Source organism: Salvelinus fontinalis, chromosome 12, assembly GCF_029448725.1.
Source record: "Salvelinus fontinalis isolate EN_2023a chromosome 12, ASM2944872v1, whole genome shotgun sequence".
NCBI classification, from domain to species: Eukaryota; Metazoa; Chordata; class Actinopteri; order Salmoniformes; family Salmonidae; genus Salvelinus; species Salvelinus fontinalis.
The window spans coordinates 19,665,853-19,685,443 of NC_074676.1; the positions used below are offsets into that span (position 1 = coordinate 19,665,853).

Sequence of the window (19,591 nt, forward strand, 5' to 3'; positions counted from 1 at the left end):
ATTCCTTGTGAATCTGTCGATTTTTTTCAACCTTTATTTAACTAGGCAAGTCAGTTAACTTCTTGTCAATATGGGGGCGCTGTTTTCACTTTGTAAAAATTCGTTCCCAAATTAAACTGCCTCATACTCAATTCTTGCTCGTACAATATGCATATTATTATTACTATTGGATAGAAAACACTCTCTAGTTTCTAAAACCGTTTGAATTATATCTGTGAGTGAAACAGAACTCAATTTGGAGCAAACTTCCTGTTAGGAAGTGAGAAATCTGAAATCGGCACTCTGTTCCAGGGTCAGTTTATTAATTTGCATGTATTCTATTGGTCGACATGCACTGCATACGCCTTCCCCTAGATGTCAGCAAGCAGTGAGAATTGGAATGGAGTTGCTAGGCAGATCTGAGGCCATATAAAGGGTCTTGGTACGTGGGGTGCACTCTTTTCAACGTTCGCCATGACGCGAGACAGACCTCAGGATGGCATTCTGGAAAGCTCTCGTTATAGGCCTTAGATATATCCGGCTCTGATTTTATTCGATATCGGTGTTAAAAACGTCATAATGTAGTTATTTTAAATCGAGTTATATCATTTTATATCAGTATATTGCGATTTTCGGAATTTTCTTTGTGCTGCGTAATGAAGAGTTGGACACGTCTGGGCCTCATAGCTAATGTTTGCTGCTAATTCCTAAGCTGAAGACTACATTCTACAGCCGGAGCAACGATTATTCTGGACAAAGGACAACTTGCCCAAGATTCTGATGGAAGCTCATCAAAAAGTAAGAACTATTTATGATGTTAATTCGTTGTTCTGTTGAAAAATTTTGACCTACTATTCCGCCATTAATTTCGGTGCGGTCTGGCTTTAACGCACGCTGTATGTCGTAGTAACGTTAATTTTAAAAATCTAACACAGCGGTTGCATTAAGAACTAATGTATCTTTCATTTGCTGTCCAACCTGTATTTTTTAGTCAAGTTTATGATTAGTTATTGATTAGATTAGGTGCCTCTCCCAAGATTTCTCCCGACATTTTCTTTGCAGCTTGGCTACTATTCTCATTGTATAACCACGATTTGTGCCGCTAAATATGCGCATTTCCGAACAAACAATATATGTATTGTGTAATATGATGTTGTAGGACTGTCATCTGATGAAGTTTTGAGAAGGTTAGTGACAAATGTAATATCTTTTGCTGGTTTATTCGCTATCGCTAACGTGCATGAATCAATGCTGCTGTGTGGTTGGCTATTGTAGTAAGCTAATATAATGCTAAATTGTGTTTTCGCTGTAAAACACTTAAAGAATCTGAAATATTGGCTGGATTCACAAGATCTTTGTCTTTCATTTGCTGTACGCTGTGTATTTTTCATAAATGTTTTATGATGAGTATTTAGGTAATTCACGTTGCTCTCTGTAGTTATTCTAGTTGCTTTGGTGAGAGTTGTGATGGTGGCTGCAATGTAAAACTATGATTTATACCTGAAATATGCAAATTTTTCGAACAAAACATATGCTATACAATAAATATGTTATGAGACTGTCATCTGATGAAGTTGTTTCTTGGTTAGTGACTATTTATATCTTTATTTGGTCGAATTTGTGATAGCTACCTATGCAGGGAAAAAATGGTGGGGAAAAAAGTTGGTTAGCTAATAGAAATACATATTGTGTCTTCCCTGTAAAACATTTTAAAAATCAGAAATGATGGCTGGATTCACAAGATGTGTATCTTTCATTTGGTGTCTTGGACTTGTGATTTCATGAACATTTTATTATATGATATCCCTGTGGCTTTAGGCTAGGCTATGCTAGTCAGCTTTTTTGAGGGGGGGGATCCGGGTTTGTGACTCGTTAGAGGTTTTAAGAACAAATTCTTATTTACAATTACGGCCTAGGAACAGTGGGTTAACTGACTTATTCAGAGGCAGAACGACAGATTTTTACCTTGTCAGCTCAGGGATTCAATCTAGCAACCTTTCGGTTACTGGCCCAACGCTCTAACCACTAAGCTACCTGCTGCTCCCGATTCTACCCTGTTCAGAAAACACAACATTTCCTTTGCAACTTTGGGTAGAAAAACAATAGATTTGGCTCATGATGAAAATAAATTGTGTGGTCATCCTCACAATTCACACCAGTCCTCCATGAAAGTAATTCAGTTTGTCCGTGAACCTAATGCTTCAACCAAACTCTCCTTGAATAGTCCTGTATGGTCCAGTGTGGCTCAGTTGGTAGAACATGGCGTTTGTACCACCAGGGTTTTGGATTCAATTACCGGGTCCACACATATGAAACATTTATTTTGGCATGACTGTAAGAGTAGCTTTGTATAAACGCGACTGCTAAATGGCATATATATTAGTCCAACTAGAGGCAGCTCTCTGAAGACTTTTCTTACAAGCCCAAAACGTTGATGGAGAAATGGGCTAGAGACTAAAAAGTTGTGACAAAATAAAATAATGTAATTGCATGGCAATCTTTTGTGTTTGGGTCTTTTACCATCGAAGACCACTAGAGACCATAACATTGAAACCATTAGAATTGAAGTAGCCTCATGGTTTCCCGTGGGCCCCGTGTGGCTCAGTTGGTAGAGCATGGCGCTTGCAACGCCAGGGTTGTGGGTTCGCTTCCCACGGGGGGCCAGTACAAAAAAAAGTATGAATGTATGTACTTGTAAGTCGCTCTGGATAAGAGCGTCTGCTAAATGACTTAAATGTAATGTAAATGTTTCCTTGTTCACCAGGAATGTTCTAGCAGTAACTACTCTAGACATTTTTGAAGAGAATAAACCACACACAAGGGTCCGTTTCCTGGACACAGATCAAGTGAAAAGAAAGACAAACTGAATTACCTTCATGGAGGACTGTCTTGAATTTTGAGAATGACCACACTATTTATTTTCATCATGAGTCAAATCTTTTGGTTTTCTACCCAAACTTGCACTTCTGGGTAAGCTTTTACTCAAACACAATATGACGCACTTATAATTTAAACACAAACTTCCTCACAAACTACTGATGAACATTCAAACACATAAACTCCCTCATACAAACACACACACTCACGCAGAGAAACACACACGCTCTTTCCCAGAACAAAATGTGTCACACTCACCAGGTGTGGAAATGTCTTCCTTCTCAGCTCTCGCTCTCGTTCTATCTTTTTCTCTCTCAGGTAGATTCCACTCGCTCCTCCGAGCTCTGGAGCGTGGGATCAGGAAGTGTAGTCCCAGCGAAAGAGGGAGGGAGTGAGTGAGTGTTTCAGGGGAGGTAAAGTCCAGCGGGGGTCAGAGTCAGACGAGGTGGCTGGAGATTAAACAGATCTGTCTGTCGGTACTCCTCTGTTTCTATCTTTCGTCTCCCTCTCGGTTTCTTTCTGTCTCCCTCACTCGTTCGCTGGCTGCTTCAGGAATGCAGCTCTCCTGGGTGTTCTTACCACAGCAAAGATCTGAGACTGCTAAGCCTCTCTCTCTCTCTCTCTCTCTCTCTCTCTCTCTCTCTCTCTCTCTCTCTCTCTCTCTCTCTCTCTCTCTCTCTCTCTCTCTCTCTCTCTCTCTCTCTCTCTCTCTCTCTCTCTCTCTCTCTCTCTCTCTCTCTCTCTCTCTCTCTCTCTCGCTCTCTGCCCTGACACACTCTGCTGACAGGGCAGGCCCCTCCCCCTCTCCAGGTAGTGGTTAGTAGAGGAGTCTCTCTCTGCCTTTCTCTTCCACTCTTAATAACACACTCAGAATTTTATATATAGTGTGTGCGTGTGTATTTATGTGTGTGTGTTTGTGTAAATACTACCTGAGGAAGTAGACTTCCTCCCGCTGGCCTCTGGTCACATGAACAGCTGACTATGCAAATGAGGCTCTCAGGTGATGTTCTCTTCCTGGAATGAGGTCACAGTTCCATGTCCAGGTGTGTGTGTGTGTGTGTGTGTGTGTGTGTGTGTGTGTGTGTGTGTGTGTGTGTGTGTGTGTGTGTGTGTGTGTGTGTGTGTGTGTGTGTGTGTGTGTGTGTGTGTGTGTGTGTGTGTGTGTGTGTGTGTGTGTGTGTGTAAATGTGAGTGTGTGTTTAAACAGTGAGGGAGCCTCTCCCAGAGAGTGCAGGGCAAACCTGCCAATTTGGGTTGGGAACACACACATACGTCCTGCCCTCCAGGACATCTATTGTACAGCACCCGGTGTTACAAGAAGATCATCAAGGACCTCAGCCACCTGAGCCATGGCCTGTTCACCCTTCTACCATCTTGTAGGCAGAGATAATAGAGGTAAATCAACGCTGAAACCGGGAGACTGAAAAACAACTTCTATCTCCAGGCCATCAGACTGTCAAATAGTCACCATTAGCTGGTCTTCAGCCAGTACCCTGCCCTGAACTTTAGTCCCTGTTACTAGCCGGCTACCACCCAGTACTCAACCCTGCACCTTAGAGACCGTGTGTGTGTGTGCGTGTCATGTTCTGCTAAGCTACTTAGGCTGGGTTTGGAACCATGCCAGACCAATTAGATTTTGTTGTGTTGAAATCAACAGACAGACTGAGCATTAGACTAATTTACAGACTAACCTGATATGATTCATAACCATCTTTAGCTAAACACATTCACAAACACAGACACATTGACACTAAAATGCAAAAGGATTGGTCTAGGTTTTTCTTGCAATAGCCCGTGTCCTAAATGTAATACCATTTAGATGAGGCTAGGCCCAGCTTTTTACTTCAGCCTGAACTATAGAATCCCTCAGAGTTTGCTCACATCTGAGACACAAGCTTTTGACACATTTAAGAGCTGAGATTCACAACAGATCCTGCCTGTAATTCTCTCTCACACAAACACACAGTAGGCCACTTCTGACTGGAACGAGAGTAAAGGGAGAGTACCCTAGAGGTTCAGCTGCTAGTGGCCAGGGTGAGAAAAGCAGAAGGTGTCAGAGGGAAGTAACTTTTTAAAGGGACAATTTCAAGAAGTCAGTCTTTTTCCTAACGATTAGGGCCAACCTAGTTGGGAAATCCCAAAAGTCAAACAGAGCCAACTGGACAGGGCAAGTTGGGTTAGTTGTGGGCCCTGTGATGTAATGAACCGTCTGAAGGCTTGGAGATTTCACTGTCACCTTCCAGGCATTCCTGAGGGTGCCTTCCTCCCTCTATATCCCCCTTTACCATCACCCCATCCCTCCCCCTCAACAAACCATACTTTCTATGACATTTAACATCCCACCCCCCTTCTCCATCCCTCCAGTTTGCATCCAGCAAAAAGAAAGCAAGAACAGATGAGGTCTAAAAAAGCTTAATCTTCGCATTCTAACCCAATACAGATACATTTCCTCCCTCTCACTGTTCAGTCCCACACACAAAAGACTTAGAGAGCATTCCTAAATCCACAACCCGGATCGCCAGACGGCATCCCTAGCCACGTCCTCAGAGCATGTACAGACCAGCTGGCTGAGGTTTTTACGGACTTATTCAATCTCTCCCTATCCCAGTCTGTTGTCCCCACTTGCTTCAATATGTCATCATTGTTCCTGTACCCAAGAAAGCAAAAGTAACTGAACTAAATGACTATCGCATAGCACTCACTTTTGTCATCATGAAGTGCATTGAGAGGCTAGTTAACTTTTTAAGGCTAGGGGGCAGTATTCGGAAGTTTGGATGACTGAGGTGGACAAAGTAAACTGCCTGTTACTCAGGCTCAGAAGCTAGGATATGCATATGCATGGTAGTATTGGATAGAAAACACTCTTAAAGTTTTGAAAACTGTTAAAATAAGGTCTGTGAGTATAACAGAACTGATTTGGCAGGCGAAACCCCGAGGACAATCCATCCAGGATTTTTTTGTTGTTGAGGTCATTGGCCTTTTCAATGCTTTTCTATGGGAAAGTCTAATAATTAGGACCCAGATTGCAGTTCCCATGGCTTCCACTAGAAGTCAACAGTCTTTAGAAATTGGTTCATGCTTGTTTTTAGAAAAATGAAGAAGTATTCGTATTCTTTCTAAGTATCCCTCAGAAGGACTCTAGTCTTTTGGCACGCGTGAATGAGTGCTCACTCCTCGTTCTTTTTCTCCGGTATTGAACACAGTTTATTTTGTCTTAAATTTGATAGATTATTTACATATTAGGGTACCTGAGGTTGGATTAGAAACGTTGTTTGAATTGTTTGGACGAAGTTTACAGGTAACTTTTTAGATTCCTTTGTAGGCATCTTGGGCGAGTTGGAACAGGTGTATTTCTGAATCAAACGCACCAAATAAACGGACATTTCTGGGATATAAAGAAGGACTTTATCGAACAAAACAACCATTCATTGTGTAACTGGGACCCTTTGGATTGCAAAAAGATGAAGATCTTCAGATGTAAGTGATTTATTTAATCACTATTTTTGAGTTTTGTGACACCTGTGCAGGTTATGAATTCATGTTAATGCAGGAAGTGGCTGAGGAGCTGTCCTCAGACGATCAAATGCTATGCTTTCGCCATAAGCCTATTGTAAATCTGACAAAGTGGTTCGATTACCAAGATTCTAAGCTAAAGAATTTTGTACAACACTTGTATTTTTATGAATGTTTAATATTACAACTTCTTTTTTTTAAATTTCACGCTCTGCAATTTCACCGGATGTTGTCGAGGTGGGACGCTGGCGTCCCAATGATCCGAAAGAAGTTTTAAGGATCATATCACCTCCACCTTACCCGACATCCTAGACCCACTACAATTTCTATACCACCCCAACAGATCCAAGGATGACAGAATTGCCATCCCACTGCACACTGCCCAATCCCATCTGGACAAGAGGATGACCCATGTAAGAATGCTGTTCATCGACTACAGCACAGCCGTCAACACCTTATTGCTCTCCAAGCTCATCAATAAGCTTGGGGCCCTGGGTCTGAACCCAGCCCTGTGCAACTGGGTTCTGTGAAGGAGCTGATTGTGGACTTCAGGAGACAGCAGAGAGAGCACGCCCCATCCACATCGACGGGGCTGCAGTGGAGAGGGTGAAAAGCTTCAAGTTCCTCGGCTTGCACATCACTGACAACTTGAAATGGTCTATCCACACAGACAATGTGGTGAAGAAGGCGCAACAGTACCTATTCAAACTCAGGAGGCTGAAGAAAGCGCAACTCATCACCAGGAGCACACTGCCTGCCCTCCAAGACATCTACAGTACCCGGTGTCACAGGAACACCAAGAAAATCATCAAGGACTTCAGCCACCCGAGCCACTGCCTGTTCACCCAGGCAGAAGGCAGAGACAGTACAGGTGCATCAAAGCTGGGACCGAGACTGAAAAACAGCTTCTATCTCCAGGCCATCAGACTTAAATAGTCACCACTAGCCAGTGGTAGAACAATTACCCAATTGTCATACTTGAGTAAAAGTAAATATACCGTAATAGAAAATGACTCAAGTAAAAGTGAGTCACCCAGTAAAATCCTACTTTAGTAAAAGGCGAAAAGTATTTGGTTTTAAATATACTTAAGTATCAAAAGTAAAATAATAAATCATTTCTAAAACCAGACAGCACCATTTACATTTTTTATATTTTTTATTGACGGATAACCAGGGGCACAGTCCAACACTCAGACATCATTTACAAACAAAGCATGTGTTTAGTGAGCCCACCAGATCAGAGGCTGTAGGGATGACCAGGGATGTTTTCTTGAAAAGTGTGTGAATTAGACCATTTTCCTGTCCTGCCAAACATTCAAAATGTACTTTTGCGTGTCAGGAAAAACGCATGGAGTAAAAAGTACATAATTTTCTTTAGGAATGTAGTAAAGTAAAAGTAAAGTACAGATACCCCCAAAAACTACTTAAGTAGTACTTACAAGTATTTTAGCCAGCCTCTGCCCAGTACCCTGCCCTAAACTTTAGCCACGGATACTAGCCGGCTACCACTCGGTACTCAACACTGCACCTTAGACAATGCTGCCCTATGTACATAGTCATTGAACAGTGGTCACTTTAATAATGTATACATACTGTTTTACCCACTTCATATGTATTGTATATACTGTATTCTAGACAAGGATCAACCTATATAAGTACTGCTGTGCACACCTTTTCTAGTCATATATTGCCCATTGCTCGTTCTAATATTTCTATATTTCTTAATTCCATTATTTGTATCTTCTGTATTGTTAGGTATTACTGCACTGTTGGAGCTAGGAACACAAGCATTTAGCTACACCCTCGATAACATCTGCTAAATATGTGTACGCAACCAATAACATTTGATTTGAGAATGATAAATAGACCGGTCTTTCCTGGGACTCTCTCAATTAGGTCCTGCGGAGGGTAGTGGGCGGAGTTTTTTTTTTTGTTGGCTGTTCTGCATCAGTCTTGAATAGCATTGTCTAAGGCTCAACTGTCTCCCCTCCCCCTCTTCAGAGATTAGACCTCCCTCTCTTGTTCCCCCGTTTCCCAGAAAACCTCATTCAACAGGTGGGAACAGGACAGATAGACACCGCACTGGTCAAAAACTGGTTGAATCATCATTGTTTCCACATCATTCCGACCCCCAAAAATCAACGTTGGAAAATTAATTGGATTTGAAAAAAGTCATCAACGTCAGGGCATGTCGTCTTTTTTTCACCCAACTTTTAACCAAAATCCAATGACATGCTGAAAATGTTTGTTGATTTCACTGTGAATTCACGTTAGTTGACAATTCAACCAAACGTAAATCAAAATTGGACGTTGAACGGACGTCTGTGCCCAGTCGGACAGGTCTTTAAAACAAACAAGAAGTAGAATCAGGCAGGGTCATGTTCAATAGGAGTAAACATGAGAAAAAACATTAACCCTAAAAGGGACTACAGTCCAATAAGAATATTGATATTGTTTTTCCTTTTTTCCAATGTTTGCTTCATTGTTTGTCCAATTGAAGCCATCCCAGGATTGCAGTGACACACTCTGAGTTTTGAACTTTTGTTGACATAGATTTTGTGTTCAGTGTAAGTAAGACCAAGGTAATAGCAATGTTTTGTTTTTCCTTCCTAGCAGAGCTATCATTATGGTCAGTGTCAAACTATTGCTCCTGCATTGTAGCTCTGCTCAGTGTATCATTAAGATGGGCTGGATGGCTTTCTCTTAGGTCTTTGCATGGTTTACTCTTAATTATAGGTAGAAAACCTGGCTCAATGCCCTGAAACCTGGCTCAATGCCTTGAAACCTGGCTCAATGCCCTGAAACCTGGCTCAATCAGGGAATAATGTAAGTCTATCTTTATGATCTCATTAGGAAATCGTAATAATTAGTGATGCATCGATATAACATTTTTGGCCCATTCCGATAGCCGATATTTTCCTTGTAAAAAAAAAGGATACCGATTCTGATAACCGATATTTAAAATTTTAGCGGCCTTTAAGCATTCTAGTACAGTTAAATAGTTAACAGATGCAGTGGTCTAAGGCACTGCATCTCAGTGCAAGAGGCGTCACAACAGTTGTTGGTTCGAAATCAGGCTGTATCACATCTGGCCAGGATTGAGAGTCCTATAGGGCGGCGCACAATTGGCCCAGCGTCATCCGGGCCACCATTGTAAATAAGAATTTGTTCTTAACTGACTTGCCTAGTTAAAAAAAGGTTACACACACACACACACACACCACACTAACCAAAACGTTATTTTGTTGGCATTTACATACAGTTGAAGTCGGAAGTTTACATGCACCTTAGCCAAATACATTTAAACTCAGTTTTTCACAATTCCTGACATTTAATCTTAGTAAAAATTCCCTGTCTTAGGTCAGTTAGGATCACCACTTTATTTTAAGAATTTGAAATGGCAGAATAATAGTAGAGAGAATGATGTATTTTTGTATTTATTTCTTTCATCACATTCCAGTGGGTCAGAAGTTTACATACACTCAATTAGTATTTGGTAGTATTGCCTTTAAATTGTTTAACTTGGGTCAAACGTTCCGGGTAGCCTTCCACAAGCCTCCAACAATAAGTTGGGTGAATTTTGGCCCATTCCTCCTGACAGAGCTGGTGTAACTGAGCCAGGTTTGTAGGCCTCCTTGCTCGCACACGCTTTTTCAGTTCTGCCCACACATTTTCTATGGGATTAAGGTCAGGGATTTGTGATGACCACTCCAATACCTTGACTTTGTTGTCCTTAAGCCATTTTGCCACAACTTTGGAAGTATGCATTGTTCCTTTGGAAGACCCATTTGCGACCAAGCTTTAACTTCCTGACTGATGTCTTGAGATGTTGCTTCAATATATCCACATAATTTCCTACCTCATGATGCCATCTACTTTGTGAAGTGCACAAGGCCCTCCTGCAGCAAAGCACCCCCACAACATGATGCTGCCACCCGCGTGCTTCATGGTTGGGATGGTGTTCTTCGGCTTGCAAGCCTCCCACTTTTCCCTCCAAACATAATGATGGTCATTATGGCCAAACGGTTCTATTTTTGTTTCATCAGACCAGAGGACATTTCTCCAAAAAGTACGATCATAGTCCCCATGTCCAGTTGCAAACCTTAGTCTGGCTTTATTATGGCGGTTTTGGAGCAGTAGCTTCTTTCTTGCTGAGCGGCCTTTCAGGTTATGTCGATATAGGACTCGTTTTACTGTGGATATAGATACATTTGTACCTGTTTCCTCCAGCATCTTCACAAGGTCCTTTACTGTTGTTCTGGGATTGATTTGCACTTTTCGCAGCAAAGTACGTTCATCTCTAGGAGACAGAATGCGTCTCCTTCCTGAGCGGTATGACGGCTGCGTGGTCCCATGGTGTTTATACTTGCGTACTATTGTTTGTACAGATGAACGTGGTACCTTCAGGTGTTTTGCTCCCAAGGATGAACCAGACTTGTGGAGGTCTACAATTTTTTTCTGAGGGCTTTTGATTTTCCAATGATGTCAAGCAAAGAGGCACTGAGTTTGAAGGTAGGCTTGAAATACATCTACAGGTACACATCCAATTGACTCAAATGCTGTCAGTTAACCTATCAGAAGCTCATAAAGCCATGACATAATTTTCTGGAATTTTCCAAGCTGTTTAAAGGCACAGTCAACTTAGTGTATGTAAACTTCTGACCCACTGGAATTGTGATAGTGAATTATAAGTGAAATAATCTGTCTGTAAACAATTGTTGGAAAAATTACTTGTGTCATGCACAAAGTAGATGTCCTAACAGACTTGCCAAAACTACAGTTTGTTAACAAGAAATTTGTGGAGTGGTTGAAAAACTAGTTTTTATGACTCCAAGTGTATGTAAACTTCCGACTATAACTGTATGTCTCCATTACCAGTAAAACATAATCAAAACATATTTCTTTCACTTACTTGCTGTGCAGTTTTGTTGTTCATTTGTTCAGTCAGTTCATTCTCAACCAGGATTTCTATGGAACTCCGTTTGGGTCAAATAACATGACAATCTGTTTCAGTAGTTATATAGTTAGCTAGAGCTAACTACAGTCGTATGAAAAAGTTTGGGCACCCCTCTGGGGCTGCATAATAATTTACTCTGTCGTCACAGAAAATGATCATAGTGGCATGCCATTCATTTTCTAATAAAAGCTGAGTACTGGGGTATTGTCTAGACAAAGATTTTTAGTGTAGCAATATTAAGTTGTATGAAATTAAATCAGATGTGAAAAATAGGCTATGCAAAAATGTGGGCACCCTTGTCATTCTGTTGATTTGAATACCTGTAACTACTTAGCACTGAATAACTGGAACACACAATTGGTTTGGTGAGCTCATTAAGCCTTGAACTTCATAGACAAGTGCATCCTATCATGAGAAAAGGTATTTAAGGTGGCCAATTGCAAGTTGTTGTTCTCTTTGACTCTCCTCGGAAGAGTGGCAACATGGGGGCCTCAAAACAACTCTCAAATGACCTGAAAACAAAGATTGTTCAACATTATGGTTTAGAGGAAGGCTACAAAAAGCTATCGCAGAGATTTAAGCTGTCAGTGTCCACTGTGAGGAACATAGTGAGGAAATGGAAGACCACAGGCACAGTTCTTGTTCAGGCCAGAAGTGGCAGGCCAAGTAAAATATCGGAGAGGCAAAGGCGAAGGATGGTGAGAACGATCAAAAACAGCCCACAGACCACCTCCAAAGACCTACAACATCATCTTGCTGCAGATGGTGTCACTGTGCATCGTTCAATAATTCAGCACACTTTGCACAAGGAGAAGCTGTATGGGAGAGTGATGCGGAAGAAGCCTTTTCTGCACACACGCCACAAACAGAGTCGCTTGAGGTATGCAAACGCACATTTGGACAAGCCAGCTTCATTTTGGAATAAGGTGCTGTGGACTGATGAAATATTGAGTTATTTGGTCATAACAAGGGACGTTATGCATGGCGGCAAAAGAACACAGCGTTCCAAGAAAAACACTTGCTACCCACAGTAAAATTTGGTGGGGGTTCCATCATGCTGTAGGGCTGTGTGGCCAGTGCCGGTACTGGGAATCTTGTTAAAGTTGAGGGTCGCATGGATTCCACTCAATGTCAGCAGATTCTTGGGAATAATGTTGAAGAATCAGTCACAAAGTTGAAGTTACGCCGGCGCTGGATATTTCAACAAGACAACGACCCAAAACACTGCTCAAAATCTACCCGGGCATTTATGCAGAGGAACAAGTACAATGTTCTGGAATGGCCATCCCAGTCCCCAGACCTGAATATCATTGAGAATCTGTGGGATGATTTGAAGCGGGCTGTCCATGCTCGGCAACCATCAAACCTAACTGAACTGGAGATGTTTTGTAAGGAGGTGTGGTCCAAAATACCTTGGAATCCAGACACTCATTAGAGGCTATGGGAAGCGTCTAGAGGCTGTTATTTTAGCAAAAGGAGGCTCTACTAAGTATTGATGTGATTTTTCTATTGGGGTGCCCAAATTTATGCACCTGTCTAATTTTGTTTTGATGCATATTGCACATTTTCTGTTAATCCAATAAACCTCATTTCACTACTGAAATATTACTGTGTCCATCAGTTATTTGATAGATCAAAATGAAATTGCTGATCCAAACACCCAATTATTTATAAATGGAAATCATGGAAATTGTCAGGGGTGCCCAAACTTTTTCATACGACTGTATATAGCTAGGTGTCATCATCTAAAATAACCCTAATTTATAAGACAGTTCTTATTTGATTAATGGTGGTCGGACCCATCTATGTGAAGCTAGCCACAATAAGGATTAGCCACAATAGTGGACTTTGCGGTTAGACTTCAAAATAAAATAGTTATAATATTTGTATTCATTTGCATCACTGTCAATGACATACTTTTACTTTGAAGGCAACCCGCAAATTCCACTATTGTGCCTAATCCTTATTGTGGCTAGCTTCACAACACATATCCCTATCCGGTCGAGTCTCACTAGCCAGATGAAGCTAGCTGGCTACTTATAACGTTCACTTTGGGCAACAGGGTTAAGTAGCTGGCTAGTTATTTATTTTCATTCCTAAATCATTGCTAAGAATAATGAAAATAACTGCAGTTTCTACTGGTCATTGTGTTCAGGCTGGTCGTATTGGTGATAGCTAGGTACCAAGCTAAAGCTAGCTACCCCAGAAGTTGAGGTCGAACAAATAATGCTTTATTACCAACGCGGTATTGTAAACACATCGTTTGTGGCCGGTGTTTGCTTGTTTGCAGACTTTTTTGTACAGCTTAGACAGTGTTACTGTATCTTTTTTGACATGCAATGATCCATACGGCGTTCCATAGTATGTATGTCGTGAAGCTAATAGCAGTGACGCTATTACTGTGTAACTCTGGTAGTGCAACATCTGAAAAACAGTGCACTTGGTAGTGTGTACTGGTGCTCGACCAGTCGGCGAAAGCCAACATCACCCACGACAGAGAATGGTTGATTTACAAGGGCAATGAATTCCATGATCTCGCTGAAGTTGTTCTTACTCTTTTAAATGACTGCTCGACTTGTTGATTGCTCGATCCACACAGCAGACATTATGGGCTAGGTTAGGAATGCTGTGTTGCACGTGTAGCGCAAAATTTTACGTGGCGTCATTACGTCATGTACCTACGTTGTATATGTATGCATGATAGCTTTGACATCAGTTTTTAACATCGGCGTTAAACTAGACATCGGGTCGATACCGATGTTAGCATTTTTAGATAATATCGTCCGATTCCGATATGTTCACCGATATATCGTGCATCCCTAATAATAATCCCACCTCATTTCATCTGTACTACTACAACAGGCCATTGTCTTGTCTGTGCATTAAAACGTTTCATATACCAGGTCAACAATAGGAAAGAGAGAAGCGAACCTGGTAGCCTGTATCTCTTCCTCTGCTGTCATCCAGTCTAGACCAGTTTGGTGTCATCCCACAGCCAGTGCAGGGAAGGGCTCTCTCTCTCAGTCATGCATGGAGCACCTCAGTGTGGAACACAAAAGCCTGTCAGGGTTTAAGTCAACAGTACGCTCAAATCACACACTGACCCCAAGCCCCAACCCTCAGCTCCTCTGCATTGTGGGAGTTATAGTGGTGGGGGTGGGTGGGATAACAAACCGCCAGGCCAGACAGAGAGATAAACAGAAAGACAAGCAAGTGAGGGAGAGAGAGAAATAGAAAGATGGATAAACAGACAGAGATGGACAGACAGATGATCAAATAAACACACACACACATATAGAGAGACAGAGAGAGAGAGATGAACAGAGTAGGCAGAGACAGAGAGAAACAGTCAGACAGACAAAGAAACAGAGAGAGAGACAGAGGTAAAGAGAGACTGTGGGAGGTAGAGGGTCTGGAGGGTGGGGTTGTTGATGATGACAAAAGCCAGTGGAAGATAGCAACGGTGATAACATTTGTTAAATGATGAAAATACTCCAAACTTTTTACATTTTTTAAAATCTGTCAGATATTGAATTATAGCATATGAAACATTTTATTGGCACAGGCAAAAAATGAATCGAGTTCAGTGATTTTGGTTAACAATTCAGGCATTCAATGTATTGAAAAAATTCACTTTTATTGTCTAAGAATGCACTTATATATACATTTTCTAATGGTATCAGGATTTTTTAAATATTTTGTGTTAAAATAAAGAAATTTATATGTGCCTCATTTGCATAAATATACTGGGTATATTTGCATATATGAATTAATTAATATAAAGTGGTGGAACAGGGCTGCACCTACTGCACTCACCTGCTCTGTCTAGACCTACTGCACTCACCTGCTCTGTCTAGACCTACTGCACTCACCTGATAGACTGCCTCATTAATTACGGTTGTTGTTGCAAAATTCAACGTGTGTCAATAGCAGGATACCCTCAGATTAAAAATCAACAGGCTTGGCTCTAGATTACACCTACATATACATACTTTACATTGTTTGCGAGATCAGACATAATATAACTATAATCCAAGTGTTCATTTACAGGGGTGGTTTCATTTCAGCGCATCTAATTTGTAAACACTTCAACTGTATTTAATTATTACTTTTTCAAGTCCACAAAAAAATGAACACTCATCAAAATAAAGGCAACCTTTCTTTTCATCTAAGTGTCAAGACAATGCGTTAAATCCTTGACCAAGCTTTAGCATTCTTATAGATGCAACGGAAAGATAATGTATTCCATTCAGCCCATTTCAGCCATTAACGGGGTGTGTATGACAGGTCATTACAAACATTTCAGCAGAAAAAGCAACACAAGCAAGAGTATGAAAGAGTCCTAGGAATAAAAAGAAAGCAATCAATCCAGCCAGATTTAAGTGACAAGTGGATTTTGTAACCCTCAAACACAGGAAATAGATGGCTGAAAAAGACAGATCCACATGTGGGGGGGCATGTGCTTAGGTAGTGGAAGGGCATGAACTTCCGGTTAGGGCAAATGGACCAGTCAGGTGATTAGAGGTCAGAGGTCAGTGGTGAACAAAAACACAGAGTAAGCCTAACAGAGAGTGTGTGAGGTCCCTTAATGCAGGCACTGACGCCCTGTCTCTGTCTGGTTCTCCCTCTCCCTGTCTTTCTCGATTTCTGTCTGTCTGTCTGTCTGTCTGTCTGTCTGTCTGTCTGTCTGTCTTTCTCGATTTCTGTCTGTCTGTCTGTCTGTCTGTCTGTCTGTCTTTCTCGATTTCTGTCTGTCTGTCTGTCTGTCTGTCTTTCTCGATTTCTGTCTGTCTGTCTGTCTGTCTGTCTTTCTCGATTTCTGTCTGTCTGTCTGTCTGTCTGTCTGTCTGTCTGTCTGTCTGTCTGTCTGTCTTTCTCGATTTCTGTCTGTCTGTCTGTCTGTCTGTCTGTCTGTCTGTCTGTCTGTCTGTCTTTCTCGATTTCTGTCTGTCTGTCTGTCTGTCTGTCTGTCTGTCTGTCTGTCTGTGCCATTCTCTCTCCCTCTCTCTCACTCTCTCTGATGTTTGGGGAAAGGGCTATCTATTGTTAGAACAATACGTCTCAATGGCTTTCACTCCACTTCTCTTTCTCTTCCGTGGATCAAACAATTCATCTTGCTGTGTGTGCAGTGGGCTGGCTGGTTGAGTCAGTGTACGTCCCACCCTCACCCACCCCATCCCTCTGCACACAACCGCCTGCCTGGGGAACACGACACTGTCTCTTCTCACATAATGGACTTGTATTGTTCTACTCACATTTATTTTATAGATATCATCCTCACAATATGCCGTACGTCTCATATTCATGAGAGTGCTACTGCAAAAGGGCTCATCAGAACCTGGCATAGAAATAATCTAGTAGCCTAAAGAATCTACAGAAACACTGCTTTGCCTAACACCACCAGCGGTGACATCATACAAAGCACCATGCAGCAGGGAGCAACAACGCGGCCCAATCCCCGTTTCCTCTTAGTCAAGTATTAATGTCTACGGATAGATAAAGCCATGACACACTCCACCACAGCTTCCTGTGAGCACACACACACTCACACTCATGGGGGCGCACACACACAAACAAACACACTTAAAATCCTGAGTAGATAAACAATTATTCACTTGTCACAGAACAGCTGTTTCCCAAACTGTCCAGCTAGTCTGCCTCCGATACATTAGCCTCCCTGTCTAGATCCAGCCAGTCTGCCTCCCGTACATTAGCCTTCCCATACAAGACACAGACAAGTAATACAGTCTCTCATATCAGCAACCCAGCTCTGAGTATGAGAGATAACCTCTCCCCTGACTGGTCTCCCCTCACTAAAGAGATGCTGAAATTAACCTGGTATGTCTGCTCTATTGTGTAGGAACTGATAACTGACTGATCTGCGCAGGTCAAGTATCACAGGACAGCCAGGTCAACCGAGCAGTGTATGTGTGTGTGTAACAGTAGATCCTCTGGCCATTAGACAGACAAGACAAGAGTGCACCTGTGGGAGTGGCCGAGAGCTCTGCTTCTGGCGTTGTCACGGATACCAAACATAGGGTTGGTGGAGCCGGAGCAGGGCAGCCAAAAGAGAACAACACTTGAAGGCGGTTGCCATGCCAAAATGTGACAAAGTGGCCTAATTCACAGACACAGCCCAAAGATTGTGTCGGGACAAGGCCAGAGGAACACAGACAGCTCACAGCTGCAGTCTCCAGATCGCAGCTTTCTCTACTGCACGACCAATACGACCCAATGATTTTAAGAACACAAATCTTGAGACCACAGGCACAAATGTCACTCCATCAGTTTAAATTCAAAATCTTTCCATAGACTTTCACTGAAATTAAGACAACTAACTGTAAGGTCCATGTTTAGGGCTAATGCAGCTTTACACCAAAATTACCTGTCAATTTTAAATTCCCATGGAAAGGAAATCCACCATCAATCTAGCCAGAAAATTAATCAATCATACTCATTGATTATTAGTCAGCATGCAATAATAACAACATAACTCTATTACTCCTAAAAGATGTTCAGAATGTAAATAGCCTACATGAAAGCTTTGAAAAATGGACCCTCACCTGGTATGAAGACAAGACATTTGTGCCAATGTTAGACCTGCATTCACCTTTAGACACTCAAGTGATTGCTCTGCTCTTGTCGTTACCATGGTAACGTCTTTAATAGATAAGCTACTGGTAAGAGCATTTTTCATCAGTCAATTGCCAGAAGACAATGTGAATGCCACATAAGCAAACAAAAAGAAAGTTCAATTGCAGACTGATTTTATCAATTGTTTTTTGTCACAATCTGCCTTAGAACGACATCAACGTCTATTACTTCACATGAATTAAAACACTCTGAAAGCAACAGCTTGACAAAGACAGCCAACAGAAAAAGACACAGAGCAAACTTGCAAAACATGGGACAAAAACCCAACAACTACTCACTTTTTTTAATAGACTTCAACTGTTTGTCTGGGTCTCTGTGGTGGTGTGAAAGAAGAGCAAGAGAGAGAAACAGCCCTGTCACTGTGAGAGTGTGTTACACTGCTACCTGATCCAGTGGAGTGAATAAGAGCCCCCCACACACTCAGCGCGATGTGGAGGGGAGGGGTGGGAGCAGGAGAGAAAAGTAAAGTGGTTCCGCCATTCTCTGTCGCCCTGGAGACCAATGCTCTTTCAAAGAAATCGACCAATGACAAACACTGCCGATTGTGTTGAGACAAAAAAGTCACATGACTGCAGTTCCCTTAACACAAAAAACACAGAGATAGAGGGTGCGAGAGAGAGAGAGAAAATAAGAAAAGAGACAGGGAAGATTTTATGAAAAAGACAGAGGAAGAGAGAGAGACAAAGAGAGAGAATAATCCAAAAACAGACAGAGAGAAACAGAGAGAAAGAAAGGGGGATGGAATGGAAGTCAAAAGGGGGCCAGACACTGAAGAGGCCACCAGACCAAGTCCTGTCCCCATTTTCCTCCTCCTCCCTGCTCAAGGGGGGGGGGGGGGGTGCAGATTCTAGTCCAGCTCAAACTTTAACTCCCTGCCTGCCATTACGCCCTTTGACCTGCTAACACCCCCACAGCCTCACTGTGCTCGAGGCAGAAGTTGCCATTAACCACAGGCCAGCATACCCCATTCCCCAAATCCAAACCTTAGGCCTAACTATTAGGAGGGTGGGAAAATATCTGACCCTGTATCAGTGGTTAAGGATAGTCCCATATCCTCCCTGTATTTCCCACGGCTGAGAGGATCAATGCTCTCTCCACCACTGTGTGAGCCTGACGATAAGTGCTACAGCTTCAGTTGGTCCTACGTTCGGAAACAGCTGATATTCCACATTATCATCTGTTGTTGACACCATTCTGGTGTTGTCAACTGGTCTGCTGATGATAACACTGTCACAGGTGGCTGGTGTACCGTGTGATTTGATAAGAATGTGACTGGCTTCTGAAGTGCTGTAAAAGCGCAGTGCAGAATAGCCCTGATTTCCCAACAACAGCTAACGTGTAGGGACTAGGGAGAGTGAAATACATGTAAACGGGCTAAACAGAAAAGATAGCTGTATATTTGCGCTCACACATCCCTCACCTTTTTAGCAATACTTGAGCACATGATCTGTTTCACTAAATGACGCTCCTTCAGCAGTAAAATGCTCTCTCCAAAGGGGGGTACACACCACAGAGAGAACAGACAGGTCTAAATGGCTAGGATTGATTTATTTGAAGTGGGTAATGGAGAGTTTTGACTGGAAATAAACTGCTCTGTGATAGCCCTGTAAT

The 19,591-nt window shown here is 42.1% G+C and overlaps 1 protein-coding gene across 7 annotated transcripts in view; it reads right to left on the reverse strand.

Annotated features, from left to right (window-relative positions):
* LOC129866926 (ras association domain-containing protein 8-like) overlaps window positions 1–18,732 on the reverse strand; it is a 55,674-nt gene extending 36,942 nt beyond the window's left edge. For 2 of the 7 annotated variants that reach the window (XM_055939963.1, XM_055939966.1), the window contains exons 1-2: window positions 18,259–18,732; window positions 14,258–14,365 (exon numbers count right to left, since the gene is read on the reverse strand). The gene's annotated coding sequence lies outside the window, so the exon portion shown is untranslated. Of the gene's footprint in view, window positions 1–3,114; window positions 3,481–14,257; window positions 14,387–18,258 lie in introns of those variants that run through there. The other 5 variants (XM_055939961.1, XM_055939967.1, XM_055939964.1 and 2 more) reach the window with 4 other exon arrangements.
* Between the last annotated feature and the right edge of the window lie 859 nt (window positions 18,733–19,591).